A 12674-nucleotide genomic window follows, 5' to 3' on the forward strand; every position below is an offset into this window, starting at 1 on the left:
GAAAAAACCTCGAAATTTTGCCTCAATCCGAGCTCTCTAGGTTCAAAAATGGAGAATAAAATTAAACCCTCAGAATTGGCCCTTTACTGCCCAGCGGAATAGCTTTTGCGAGTCCACAACCGCATCTGCGACTCCGCACCTGCAGAATTTCCATCGCAGGTGTGGTTCTAACTTAGTCCAGGCACATCCGCATATGCGGACCCAAATACGCATCTGCGCTTCCGCTTCTACGGCCAAGGAATGCTTCTGCGCACGCACTCTTGTGGACCATGTCCGCTTCTATGATCAACAGGCCTCCCAAGCGTTTCTGCTTCTCTGCTCATTCCTCTGCAGAAGAGACTTTGCTTCTGCGGTCTTCTGCTTCGTATCTGCGATCGCTCGCGGGCTTCTGCGAGCTCGCACCTACGGTCAATCTTGCGCATGTGCGATTGCACCAGAACTGGTGCCTTCAGCTATTCTCACAAGTCCAATTTGATCTGTTAACCATCCGGAATCCCCCCGAGGCCCCCCAGGACCTCAACCAAACATACCAACAAGTCCTAAATCACCATACGAACGTAGTTGAGCCTTTAAATCACATCAAATAATGCTAAAAATACGGATTGCGCATCGAATCAAGCCTAATGAACTTTAAAACTTCAAACTTCTACATCTGATGCTGAAACCTATCAAATCAAGTCCGATTAACCCCAAATTTTTTGCACAAGATAATTGACATTACATACCGACTCCAACTTCTGGAATCGTAATCCGACCCCGATATCAAAAAGTCGACTCCCGGTCAAACTTTCCAAAAGTCATCCAATTTTCCAACTTTCACTAATTGACGCTAAAATGACCTACGGACCTCCAAATCAACATCTGAACACACTTCTAAGACCAAAATCACAACATGGAGCTATTGTAACTGTCAAAACTCCATTCCGAAGTCCTCTTCACACAATTCAAAGTACTGTCAATACTTGGAACTTAAACTTCAAATTTAGGGACTGTGTCCAATTTCACTCTAAAATCAAATAAAAATCATCCCGGTAGTTACGTCACCACAAAATGAAATAAGGGAGCAATAATTAGGGTTTCGGGGCTAAAACTCTCAAAATGATTGGCCGGGTCATTACAGTTTTCATAGGTGTTCTTGAGAGAGTTTGTTCCCTAAACCCTTCGAGATGCATGATGCCTAGAGTTTGAGCAGTTGTTCCGAGGCACTATGTCAGTGTCAGAGTATGCCGTTATATTCAATGAATTGTCCAGACATACACCTACTTCGGTTTCTATAGTTAGAGAGTGAGGCCGCAGGTTCATTGGAGGACTTAGTCATGATATCCGGTTCAGCATGGACCGGGAGAGAGAGGTAGGGAAGCTAAGAGGCCTCGTCGACTGGAGAGACCTATTAGTTCCTATTTTAGAGGCAGGGTACGAGATGGTAGAGGTTTTTGTGGGTCAGCCAGTTCAGTTTGCACTACATGTCTTGCACGGTGTTTTGGGTACCCATGGGTCTCAGGGTACCCGTACAGACAACTTCCACAACCACGTCAGCAGATAGGTTGCTTTGAGTGAGGAAATACCAACCACATGGTGTGAGATTGTCTCGGACTCCGGACAGATGTGTCACAATGGGGTAATCAGGCTATGAGTTCTATTTTAATTGCAGATATTTGTGCACCGCCAGCTTGGGGTGCAGGTTAGGCGAGTAGAGGGTGCCTAAGAGGATAGTCATATGAGATTAAAAAGAGGATAGTCAAGCTTAATATTAAGCTAAGTGGCGTACTGAAAAAAAGTCACTTGATACTTATAGGACAAAATCTAAAATTATTTAGACAAAATATAATAAGAATTAAGCCATCAGATTTAATCAAATTTAATCTAAAGGTATAAATTAATTAAGTCTGACTCCTATTTTCATTGTAAAAATATTCCAAAAATTTTCAAAAATAAGAATTTCTATTTAAATAATTATTTACTAACACCATGATTTGTTTTCTCCCATCCCATAATTTCTTTATTTTTTAGAAACATTATGTAAAAAAAATTGATAGTGGAACCATTGTTGTAAAAATTTGAGATAAGATGTTTTTATAAGAAAAATCACAAAGATAAGAAAAATCACACTTTGAAATCTATATTATATTAAAAGGAGGGTAGTATATATTGTGGTGAAGCCAAGTGCCAAGATAAAAAGAAGCCACTTAGCAATTTTAGGACAACATTAATAATTAAGACTTATAAATGGAACATAATTAATGGAAGTAGTTGAATGAAATAGATCTTTGACATAATCTAAATAGATCTTAGACAAATATATATACCTATACCTATATCTATATATATATATATATATATATATATATATATATATATATATACACACATTCATAGATTTTCTTTTATAAATACGGAGGTAAAAACTTAATTAAAAACTATAATAGAAAAAAATAAAAAATATAAAAAAACGTAAATTGAGATAACATATGACTAGTTTATTGTAACGACCCGATCGGTCGTTTTGAGGATTTGCGTCTCGTTTGATAGCTTAAGGTCTTGAGCAGCTTCGTATTATATATTATGACTTGCGTGTGTGGTCGGGTTTGTTTTTCGGATGATTCGGGATTGAATTGGAAGGATGATTCTTGTTTTAGAAGATTAAGTGGTAAGAGTTTATCGGAGTTTGACTTTTGTGTAGATGACTCCGGAATAGTGTTTTGATGATTTCGATAGCTTTGTATGGTAATTTTGGACTTAGGCGCATGTCCGGATTTGGATTTGGAGGTCTGTACGTTAATTTGATGCATTTTGGCAAAAGTTGGAAATTTGAAGGTTTGAAAGACTAAGAGGTTTGATCGGGAGTTGACTTTGTTGATATTGGATTCGGATTGCGATTCTGGGAGTTGAAATAGCTCCGTTGTGTCATTTGGGACTTGCATGCAAAATTTGGCGTCATTTGGAGGCAGGGTACGACATGGTAGAGGTTTTTGTGGGTTAGCCAGTTCAGTTTGCACTTCAAGTCTTGCATGGTGTTTCAGGTACCCATGGATCTCAGGGTACCCGTACCGGACAGCTTCCACGGACACGTCAGCGGAGAGGTTGCTTTGAGTGAGGAAATACTAGCCACATGATGTGAGATTGTCTCAGGCTATGGATAAATGTGTCATATCGGGGTAATCAGGCTACGAGTTCTGTTTCAATTGTTGTTATCCCTGCACTGCCAGCTTGGGTGCAGGTTAGGCGAGTAAGGGGCGCCTAAGAGGTGGAGTGTCACAACCCAAAATCCACTAGAAGTCGTGATGGCGCCTAACATCGTTGTCAAGCAAGCCAACAGTGAATGTTTAACTTAATTACTCATTTTAGTATTTCTGAAATCATAATTTTTATCAATTAAATAATAAGAAATAGAATTTACAGGGTCACTGATAATGTTTTCACAACTACAATAAAGGACAACCCATAAGCACCCCCAAAACTCAATGTCACAAGTGCATGAGCATCAACTAGGAAATAAAATAAAATACAACATTTGTCTGAGATACAAATTAGACAGGAGAATACAAATAACTCTGATGGAGACTCTGCAGGCTGCGGATCGTAACATAAAATGCAGCTCACGGTAAGTCCCCGCAATAGCCGCGCCTCTGCTCCCAAAAGGTCACCAAACATAAATGTACCTGCACAAAAATATGCAGCAAGTGTAGGATGAGAACGTAAATCAATGTGTACCCAATGAGTATCTAGCCTAACCCCAAAGAAGTAGTGACGAGGGGTCGACATTGACACTTACTAGTGGTCCAATAAGATAGATAGAGTAAGGAGTAAGCAGATATGGGCCAGAGTAAATAAACGAATTTAAACAAGTATAAATACGTGATACTGTCCTCCTCTCTATAATAGACTCAAGCTCTTAATTAGCAATTACCTCCTCAACCTGACCATATATATATAATGGACCTCACCAGATAGGTTGTCATAAATCAAATTTGGAAGACTCATAGATATACTGACTTCTTGTCAGATATTATGCACGATTTCCATGAGAGTATTTTATAGAAATGTCAAGGCGTACGGCCCGATCCCATCATAATATGTGCACTGGCGAGGGTCGAACGGCACGAACCATAGATACATCTATTACACTGTCGAGGCGAACTGCCCTCTCCCATGAAAATGTTGTACATAATCATGCCGAGGCAAACAGCCCGAACCTATTAGAATAAAAAGCTTTGACGGGACCTTGACCCCACTCACGAAGGAACATGTGAGTTATAAGGAGCTTTGAGGAAACCTTTCGATGAGAACGCATAACGCGGGAGAAATTCGTAAGAGTATAATTATTCCGCGGCTAATCATGAAACTCGTCAAACCTCTACAATAGCAAGTCTATCACTCTACGTCCATCTAGTCTCAAGTAGTAATGTGAAGTAAAAGAATTTAATAAGCAAATTATAACCCAAATAGTACAGTTATAGCATAGCGTGAACCTGAGTCTACTCGGACAATAATATGAATGTAGCTACGTACGGACTCTTGTCACCTCGTGCGTACGTAGCCCCTGCAACAAATAGCACATATCAATTACAACAACTAAGGGCTAGTTTCCCCCTCACAGAGTTAGACAAGAGACTTATCTCGCTCCAAAGTTCTATAACCGGCTCCAACGCCGCTCTAACACCTCAAACCGGTGCCCGTCGCTCCAAAAATAGTCAATCAATGTGCAAATCCATAAATATATACTCTAATACTCATTATAAATAAAATTATAACAATTTCCAATTCTATTTGAAAAATCGATAAAGCCGGCCCTTGGGCCCACATGCCCGGATTCAGAAAATTTTCGAAGATAAACATTACCTATAACATTACTAACTCAAATATATAATTTATTCTAAATTAAATGTCTAATTTCATGGTCAAATTCCAAAAATACCAATTTCTAGGTTTCTTCAAAATCCCAAATTTCTACTAATTTTCATGTTTAAATCCATATATAAACCAAGTATTTAACATGTAATAGGTGGGAATCACTTACCTTGTGATGGGTGACAAAGAAGCTCCTCCAAAATCGCCCCTAGCTCGGCTCCCATGGAAGATTGAGATGAAAATGAGCCAAAACCCGTTTTAGCAAACTTATACACTGCCCAGGCGACCCTTCTTAGCGTTCGCGTGAAATGCCTCGTGTTCGCGAAGGCCAAATGCTAGTGCCTCAAAATTCCTCTTTGCGTTTGCGTCGCCTACGCCGCGTTCGCAAAGCCTCAGAACCCTGCCCCTTCGCATTCGCGGTCCAAGAGTCGCGTTCGCAAAGGCCAACCTGCTCCAGGCCCAGCTCCCTCTTTCTTTCTACGCGTTCGCGATCGCCCCTTCACGTTCGGGTAGGTTCCTCATGCCCTTCTCCACGTTCACGACCCCTGTGTCGTATTCGCGATGAACAAAAATCAACCACCCAAAAACCCTTCTTCACGAACGCAGGACTCCCTTCGCGTTCGCAAAGGACAAAACCAGAACCAGCAACAGCAGCAGCCAAAACAGCCAGAATTGGTCTGAAACCACTCTGAATCACATCCGAGGCCCCCGAGACCTCACACCAAACAGTCCCATAACATAACACAAACTTGCTCGGGGCCTCATATCACATCAAACAACGTCAAATCTACAAGTTGCGTATCGATTCAAACTTAATGAACCATTGAACTCCTAACTTCCACATTCGATGCTGAAACCTATCAAATCACGTCCTATTGACCTCAAATTATACATACAAGTCACATTTGACATTACAGACCTACTCCAACTTTCGGAATCAGAATCCGACCCCGTTATCAAAAAGTCCACTCCCGGTCAAAATTCCAAAAAACCCCAACTTCCAACTTTCGCCAAATGGCCCCAAAATGACCTACGGACCTGCAAATCCACATCCGGACGCGATCCTAAGACCAGAATCACCATACGGAGCTATTCCCAGGCTCGGAATTCCAAACGGACATCGATAACATTAAAATACACTTCAACCCAAATTTATGAAATTCTTCCAAAATGCCAACTTTTCACAATAGGCGTTGAAACGCTCCTGGGTCATCCAAAACCCGATCTGGACATATACCCAAGTTCAAAAGCATCATACGAACTTGTTGGAACCTTCAAATCCCGATTCCGTGGTCGTTTACTCAAAAGTCAAACCTTAGTCAATTCCTCCAACTTAAAGCTTCCGAAATTAGAATTTTCTTTTCAAATCAACTCCGAACTACCCGAAATTTAATTCTGATCACGTGTACAAGTCTTAATAGCTGAAGTGAAGTTACTCAAGGCCTCAAACCGCCAAACGACATACTGGAGCTCAAAACGGCCGGTCAGATCGTTACATTCTCTCCTACTTAAACATACGTTCGTCCTCGAACGTGCTAAGAACTACTCAGGAGTTGTCCAAAATCACTGTTTAACACCTCGTGCACCTACCCGGGACACCACAACCTAGTTGAGCACATTAACTTGAGCCAGACTGAAGATCCTTCCTGCTACCTTAGCTAGCAAGCTTTAGAGCCACATTCCAACATTCGGAGTTTCTCTACGATACCATATTCTAACACACAAACACCGTATAAATCACCAGACACTGAACCCAACGGGACCATGCTCCTCCGCAGAAATCAGACCATGCACCACATAACTCATTTGCCCAAGGCAATCTCCCCCAAGCACAACGGCTGAAATTTCCACTGACCCGAACCCTGTAGTATACCTCATAACATATATAAGCTCTATTTCAACTCTTGCTATACTGCCACGAGGAAGATATTTGTAGAAACTCATAACCATCTGCCGAATCACAAATCATGGAGTCTCTCCTCCTGACAAGAAGCATTACTTCATTCTGAACTGAACAACAATATTTGCTCTTTAATATACCTTATATAAATCTGATCGCACTGATCACAGGTCCAATAAGCTTGTCTCACCCAGTACAACTTGCTCAGAAAATAAGCCACCTCAAACACAGCCAAAAATCTCATATGATGCCACAATGTGCCAACAAGCTACAAACTCGAATGTGATACATAAGGAAAATGAACTCTGGAAAGAACTACTCAACCCACGTAACTAATTAAACAACCGAAAAGATGTTATGAACTTTCCTCAAAAAATTAGAAACAAAACACACAAGAATAGATATAGGGAAATGTACTCAACATCACATTGTTGCGGCGTGCAACCAATCCACACATGATACCGTTGCGGTGTGCAACCCGATCCAACTATATTAATCTATAAAGAAATACCTACCGATCCAGAATGCTCATACCTACAAAATACCTGAATCTCGACCACAAGCATTCCAAGTGTATAATATCATCCCTGGGGAGACGGATAGCGCCATACGTTACAAAACTCAAGCACGACTAAGGTGCAATAAATGACATGCATCTCGAGAGCCATCCTGTTCTCACAATACCATAAACTACATGGGATCTCAAAACGAGTGCAAATAATCATACCGTCTCATAACCCACATGGCACAATAGAGATTACGCGGAATATCTGACGACAGAAATAACATCCAAGGCCCGAAGACCCCTCTGTAAGAAATGTCATGTTGAAATGAACACATCCGGCCTGATATAGAGTGCACATTCACATCTAGATCCATCCACAGACCTCAAGCCGATCCTGATCGTACCGCACTAGGCTAATAACCTTTGAAGGATCCATAACAACCCTACTCATGACACATAAGAATAGCCGTCCAATCTGGAACAAACTTCCACAGTTCACAACCAAATGAATAGAGTGACTTCTATGCCTAAGCTCTCACATTAGCGATAGTACCATAATCTCCATACTTGGTTTTAATCTTTAATCAATCAAGTGACTACATGTCACATTAATACAATCTTCCCATGGGATACACTCCCACGACTTTCCGCACCAAGTAACAAAGTCTGCACATCCATACCACCAGCCATACAATGCTGTAAAGCGAATCGAGAATCCTCAAATCAATACACGAAGTCTCTTACGCAGGACACTGATCTCAGGTGACGCTAAAGACTATACCACCTTACTCTAAACATCTGAATTCTTTCCTACTCATCCGAGCTTGTAATATTCTTGTCTACACCGAATCGCAACCTTGATCCTCACCTTACAATTCACATGCCGCTCACTGCACCTAACATGCCAATACACGAGAGTACAAGAATTACATCATAACTCCTGAACCACTAATAGAATAAACACTCCATCATATGGAAACCTTTCACTTAACTCATTTCAGGAGAACCATTGTAACACGTGACTTAATTCCCAAATAACATGAGCGCTAAACATCCTCCTCGAATGCACAAGGAGAAATACCCTGCTCCTAAGAAGACGATAATAACCTCCTTGAATGCGTAGAGAGAAACACCCTGCTCCCCGTCTGTAGTACCACTACAACTCCTTGATGCCCAAATGACACGAGTGCTAAACATCGTATAAGAATGAGTAGGAAGGATATAAAGGCATAAGCCTCAAAGGAATCAAATCGCACAATGAGAAATCAAGAAGGGAAGTGCTCTTAACAGCCTTGTAGCCTCTCGAAGATAAGTACAGACATCTTCGTACCAATCCGCAAGACTCTACTAGACTTGCTCATGACTCATGAGACCTAAGTGAACCTAATACTCTGATACCAAGTTGTCACGGCCCAAAATCCACTAGAGGTCGTGATGGCGCCTAACATCGCCGTCAGGTAAGCCAATACTGAATGTTTAACTTAATTACTCATTTTAGTATTTCTGAAATCATAATTTTCATCAATTAAATAATAAAAAATAGAATTTATAGGGTTACTGATAATGTTTTCACAACTACTATAAAGGACAACCCATAAGCACCCCCAAAACCCGGTGTCACAAGTGCATGAGCATCAACTAGGAAATAAAATAAAATACAACATCTATCTGAGATACAAATTAGATAGGAAAATACAAATAACTCTAATGGAGACTATGCAGGCTGTGGGTCATAACACGAAATGCAGCTCACGGTAAGTCCCCGCAATAGCTGCGCCTCTGCGCCCAAAGGATCACCATACATATATGTACCTGCACAAAAATATGCACCAAAGCATGAGTACGTAAATCAACGCATACTCAGTAAGTATCTAGCCTAACCCTAGAGAAGTAGTGACGAGGGGTCGACATCGACACTTACTAGTGGTCCAAATTGACAGATACAGTAAGGAGTAAATAGATATGGGGCAGAGTAATTAAACAAGTGTAAATACGTGATATTGTCCTCCTCTCTACAATAGACTCAAGCTCTTAATTAGAAATCACCTCCTCAACCTGAGCATATATATATAATGGACCTCACCAGATAGGTTGTCATAATTCAAATCTGGAAGACTCATAGATATACTGACTTTTTGTCATAAATTACGCATGATATCCATGAGAGTATTTTATAGAAATGCCGAGGCGTACGGCCCGATCCCTTGCGATTAGTTCTTATGTTTTGATTCTCCCTTGTGTAATCACTTCGTAGTATGGTACTGATAGGGAGTTGTGCCTGTCGGGCTTGTTTGGTAGTTCCTTCATGTGTATCCTTACATATTCAGTCATATTCGTGTTGTGCTTATTGAGTGTTAGCTTACGAGGTGTGTGCCTCGGTGGCGTTAGATGTGACTTGTTGATTAGGGTGAGCAGTTATGAGGTCTTCATGTTTCTTGTATCGTTGTCAGTGTTGTGAAGGTTTGAAATAGGGTTCTGATGGATATGAGGCTAATTGTCGGTACTAGGTTTGATTATGGGCAGCTATTGTGGCTAGGGTTGTTGATAAAGGCATATGTGTGATGTGTTTCGTTGCGCAGTTGTAACTTGTGGGTGTAGGTATAAGCTATTGCAGCTGGTTGAGGTTGATACCGTGTGTTGATGTGGGAATCGGGTCTTTTGGGAATGATTGGATGGTAAGAATATTGGTTCTAAGATTTTCAGTGTGGGTGAAAGGAATAATTTTCAGTTGGGATGGTGTCCTCGGGCCTATGTGGATTGGGGTAACGTAGGATCACCCATGGGTGTATGTATGGTAAGTTCACTCAGTGATTAATGACTTCAGAATGATTTTTGGCACGTTCGAGGATGAACGTTTGTTTAAGAGGGGGAGAATGTAACGAACCGACCGGTCATTTTGAGAATTAGCATCCCGTTCAATGTCTTAAGGTCTCGAGCATCTTCGTATTATGTATTATGACTAGCGTGTGTGGTCGAGCTCGGATTTCGGATGATTCGGGATCAATTTGGAAGAACGATTCTTGTTTTAAAAGCTTAAACGGTAAGAGTTGACCGGAGTTTGACTTTTGTGTAGAAGACTCCGAAATGGCATTTTGATTATTCCAATAGCTTCGTATGGTCATTTTGGACTTAGGTGTGCATCCAAAATTGGATTTGGAAGGCCGTAGGATAATTTGAACCATTTTGGCGAATATTGGAAAGTTGAAGTTTTGGAAGGTTAAGAGGTTTGATCGTGAGTTGACTTTATTGTTATGGGAATTGGATTGCGATTCCAAGAGTTAGATTAGCTCTGTTATGTCATTTCAGACTTGCATGCAAAATTTAACGTCATTCCGGGTTGATTTGATATGTTTCGGCGCGAGTTGTAGAAGTTGAAAGTTCTTAAGTTCATTAAGTTCAATTTTGAGGTGCCTTTCATAGTTTTGATATTGTTTGATGTGATTTGAGGCATCGAGCAGGTCCGCATTATGTTTTGAAACTTATTGGTATGTTCGTACGGGGTCTCGAGGGGCTCGGGCGAGTTTCAGATAGGTTTGGGTTGTATTGCGCACGTGTTTTATGTTTCGACGTCGTTTCTTCAAGTATAAATGGTACCACATTAAGAAAATGACCTCCAATTTATTTTTTTATTAAATCAGTAGATCCATATCATAATTACGGAGACATAGCAAAAAGAATCATCAAATTTGGACATCGTATGAGGGAGTTATGCTCATTTTAGTGTCGGGAAAGAGAGTTGGTGTTGGTGCTTCGCAGATGCGAAGTTGGGTCCACATCTGTGACTCCGCAGGTGCAAAAAATGGTCCGCAACTGCGGAAAATACAGCTAGCAGACCGCAGGTGCAGAGTTTTGGGCGCGGAAGCAAAATTCCTTGTGTATTAAAAAATCAGACTGCGTTTATTTAGTATTTTAAGCATATCTTGAGTTCTAGAGCTCCGATTGAGGTGATTTTTTCGTCATTCTTGTCGTCTTTTCATAGGGGTCAGTATCTAACTATAATGTTTTATTTTAATATGATTACAGAAGTTCAATTTTGAATTAATCCATGTTTTGATTGCAGAATTGGGGGGTTTTTATTTCTAAAGAGAATAATTGGGTTTTAAACATAGATTCGGAGTCAGAATTGGATGAAATTAGTATGGTTGGACTCGGTATTGAATGGGTGTTTGGATCCTGTGAATTTTGTCGGGTTCCGAGGTGTAGGCTTGGGATTTGACTTTTGGGTTGACTTTTTAGTTTTTGTTAAAGATTGAAGTTTTATTATCCGGAATTGTTTCCTATGAATTTATTTTTGATTTGAAGTTATTTTAGCTAGATTTGAGCCGTCTGGAGATTGTTTCACTCGAGAAGGTCATGTTTGAGTAACGGTCTAGCTTCTTTGAGGTAAGTATCTTGCCTAACCTTGTGGGGGGAGGGGGAACTACCCCTTAGGATTTGAGTCTTTTGTGCTAATTGTGTCATGTGAAGGTCGTGTACGCGAGGTGACGAGTTTGTGCTTGGGCTTATTTGTTGAAATTTGACCGTTTAGGGCCTTAGGTTCTTATGTTCATTATATATGAAGTTGTTTTATCATGCTAAATCCTCCACTTACTAAATTTACCCTTACGTGTCGTATTTGGAATTTATTTGATTCATGTTTTACCCTTGTTGCCAATTGAACCCTTATGTGCCTTAATTGAATTTGTTGTTACCTCTTCCGTAATTGCTTGACCTTAATTGACGTTATTAGTATCTCTTCCGCAATTGCTTAACCTTAATTGAAATTACTATTATCCCTTCTGTAATTGCCTAGCCTTAATTGAAGTTTGTTATTCCTTCCTTTGTTGAAGTATTCTTATTTGGAATTATTGATTCATGTTACCTCTCTTATCGTCGAATTGTACTTTTGTGGAATCGTTACTTACACATTATCTCTTCCTTGTTGAGTTATCCTTGTTGAGACTATTATTCCCTATTGTGTCCTTCTTTGAGAGCTCGTTCTTCCGTCTCTTTGTGTTCTGAAGTTCCTGAGTTGATTCACTTGTGTTATTCTCATATTATTGTCGTTGTTGTTGTTGCATTCAGTGTTGTTGAGCTGAGGGCTATGTGTGGTTATGATATTGAAACTGTTTTGAGGAAATGTTGTGACATGTGGGTACATATTGTGAAATTCTTTTATTTGAGTTGTTATGCTTTGGCACACGTGCTGTTGTTGAGAGAATTGTTATTGTGTTTGCACGAGGTTTCTGCCTTGCAGTTGTTATTATGTTTTCATGAGGTTTCTACCGTGCTGTTGTTATTGTGGCATAAGGTTTCTTCCGTTCGGTTGTTATTATTGCACGAGGTTTCTTCCGTGCGGTTGTTATTGTGGTAGGAGGTTTTTGTCGTGCGGTTGTTATTGTAGCACGAGGTTTTTGTCGTCCGATTATTACTGTTTCACGA

The sequence above is a fragment of the Nicotiana tomentosiformis genome, chromosome 6 (assembly GCF_000390325.3).
Source record: "Nicotiana tomentosiformis chromosome 6, ASM39032v3, whole genome shotgun sequence".
Classification (NCBI taxonomy): Eukaryota; Viridiplantae; Streptophyta; class Magnoliopsida; order Solanales; family Solanaceae; genus Nicotiana; species Nicotiana tomentosiformis.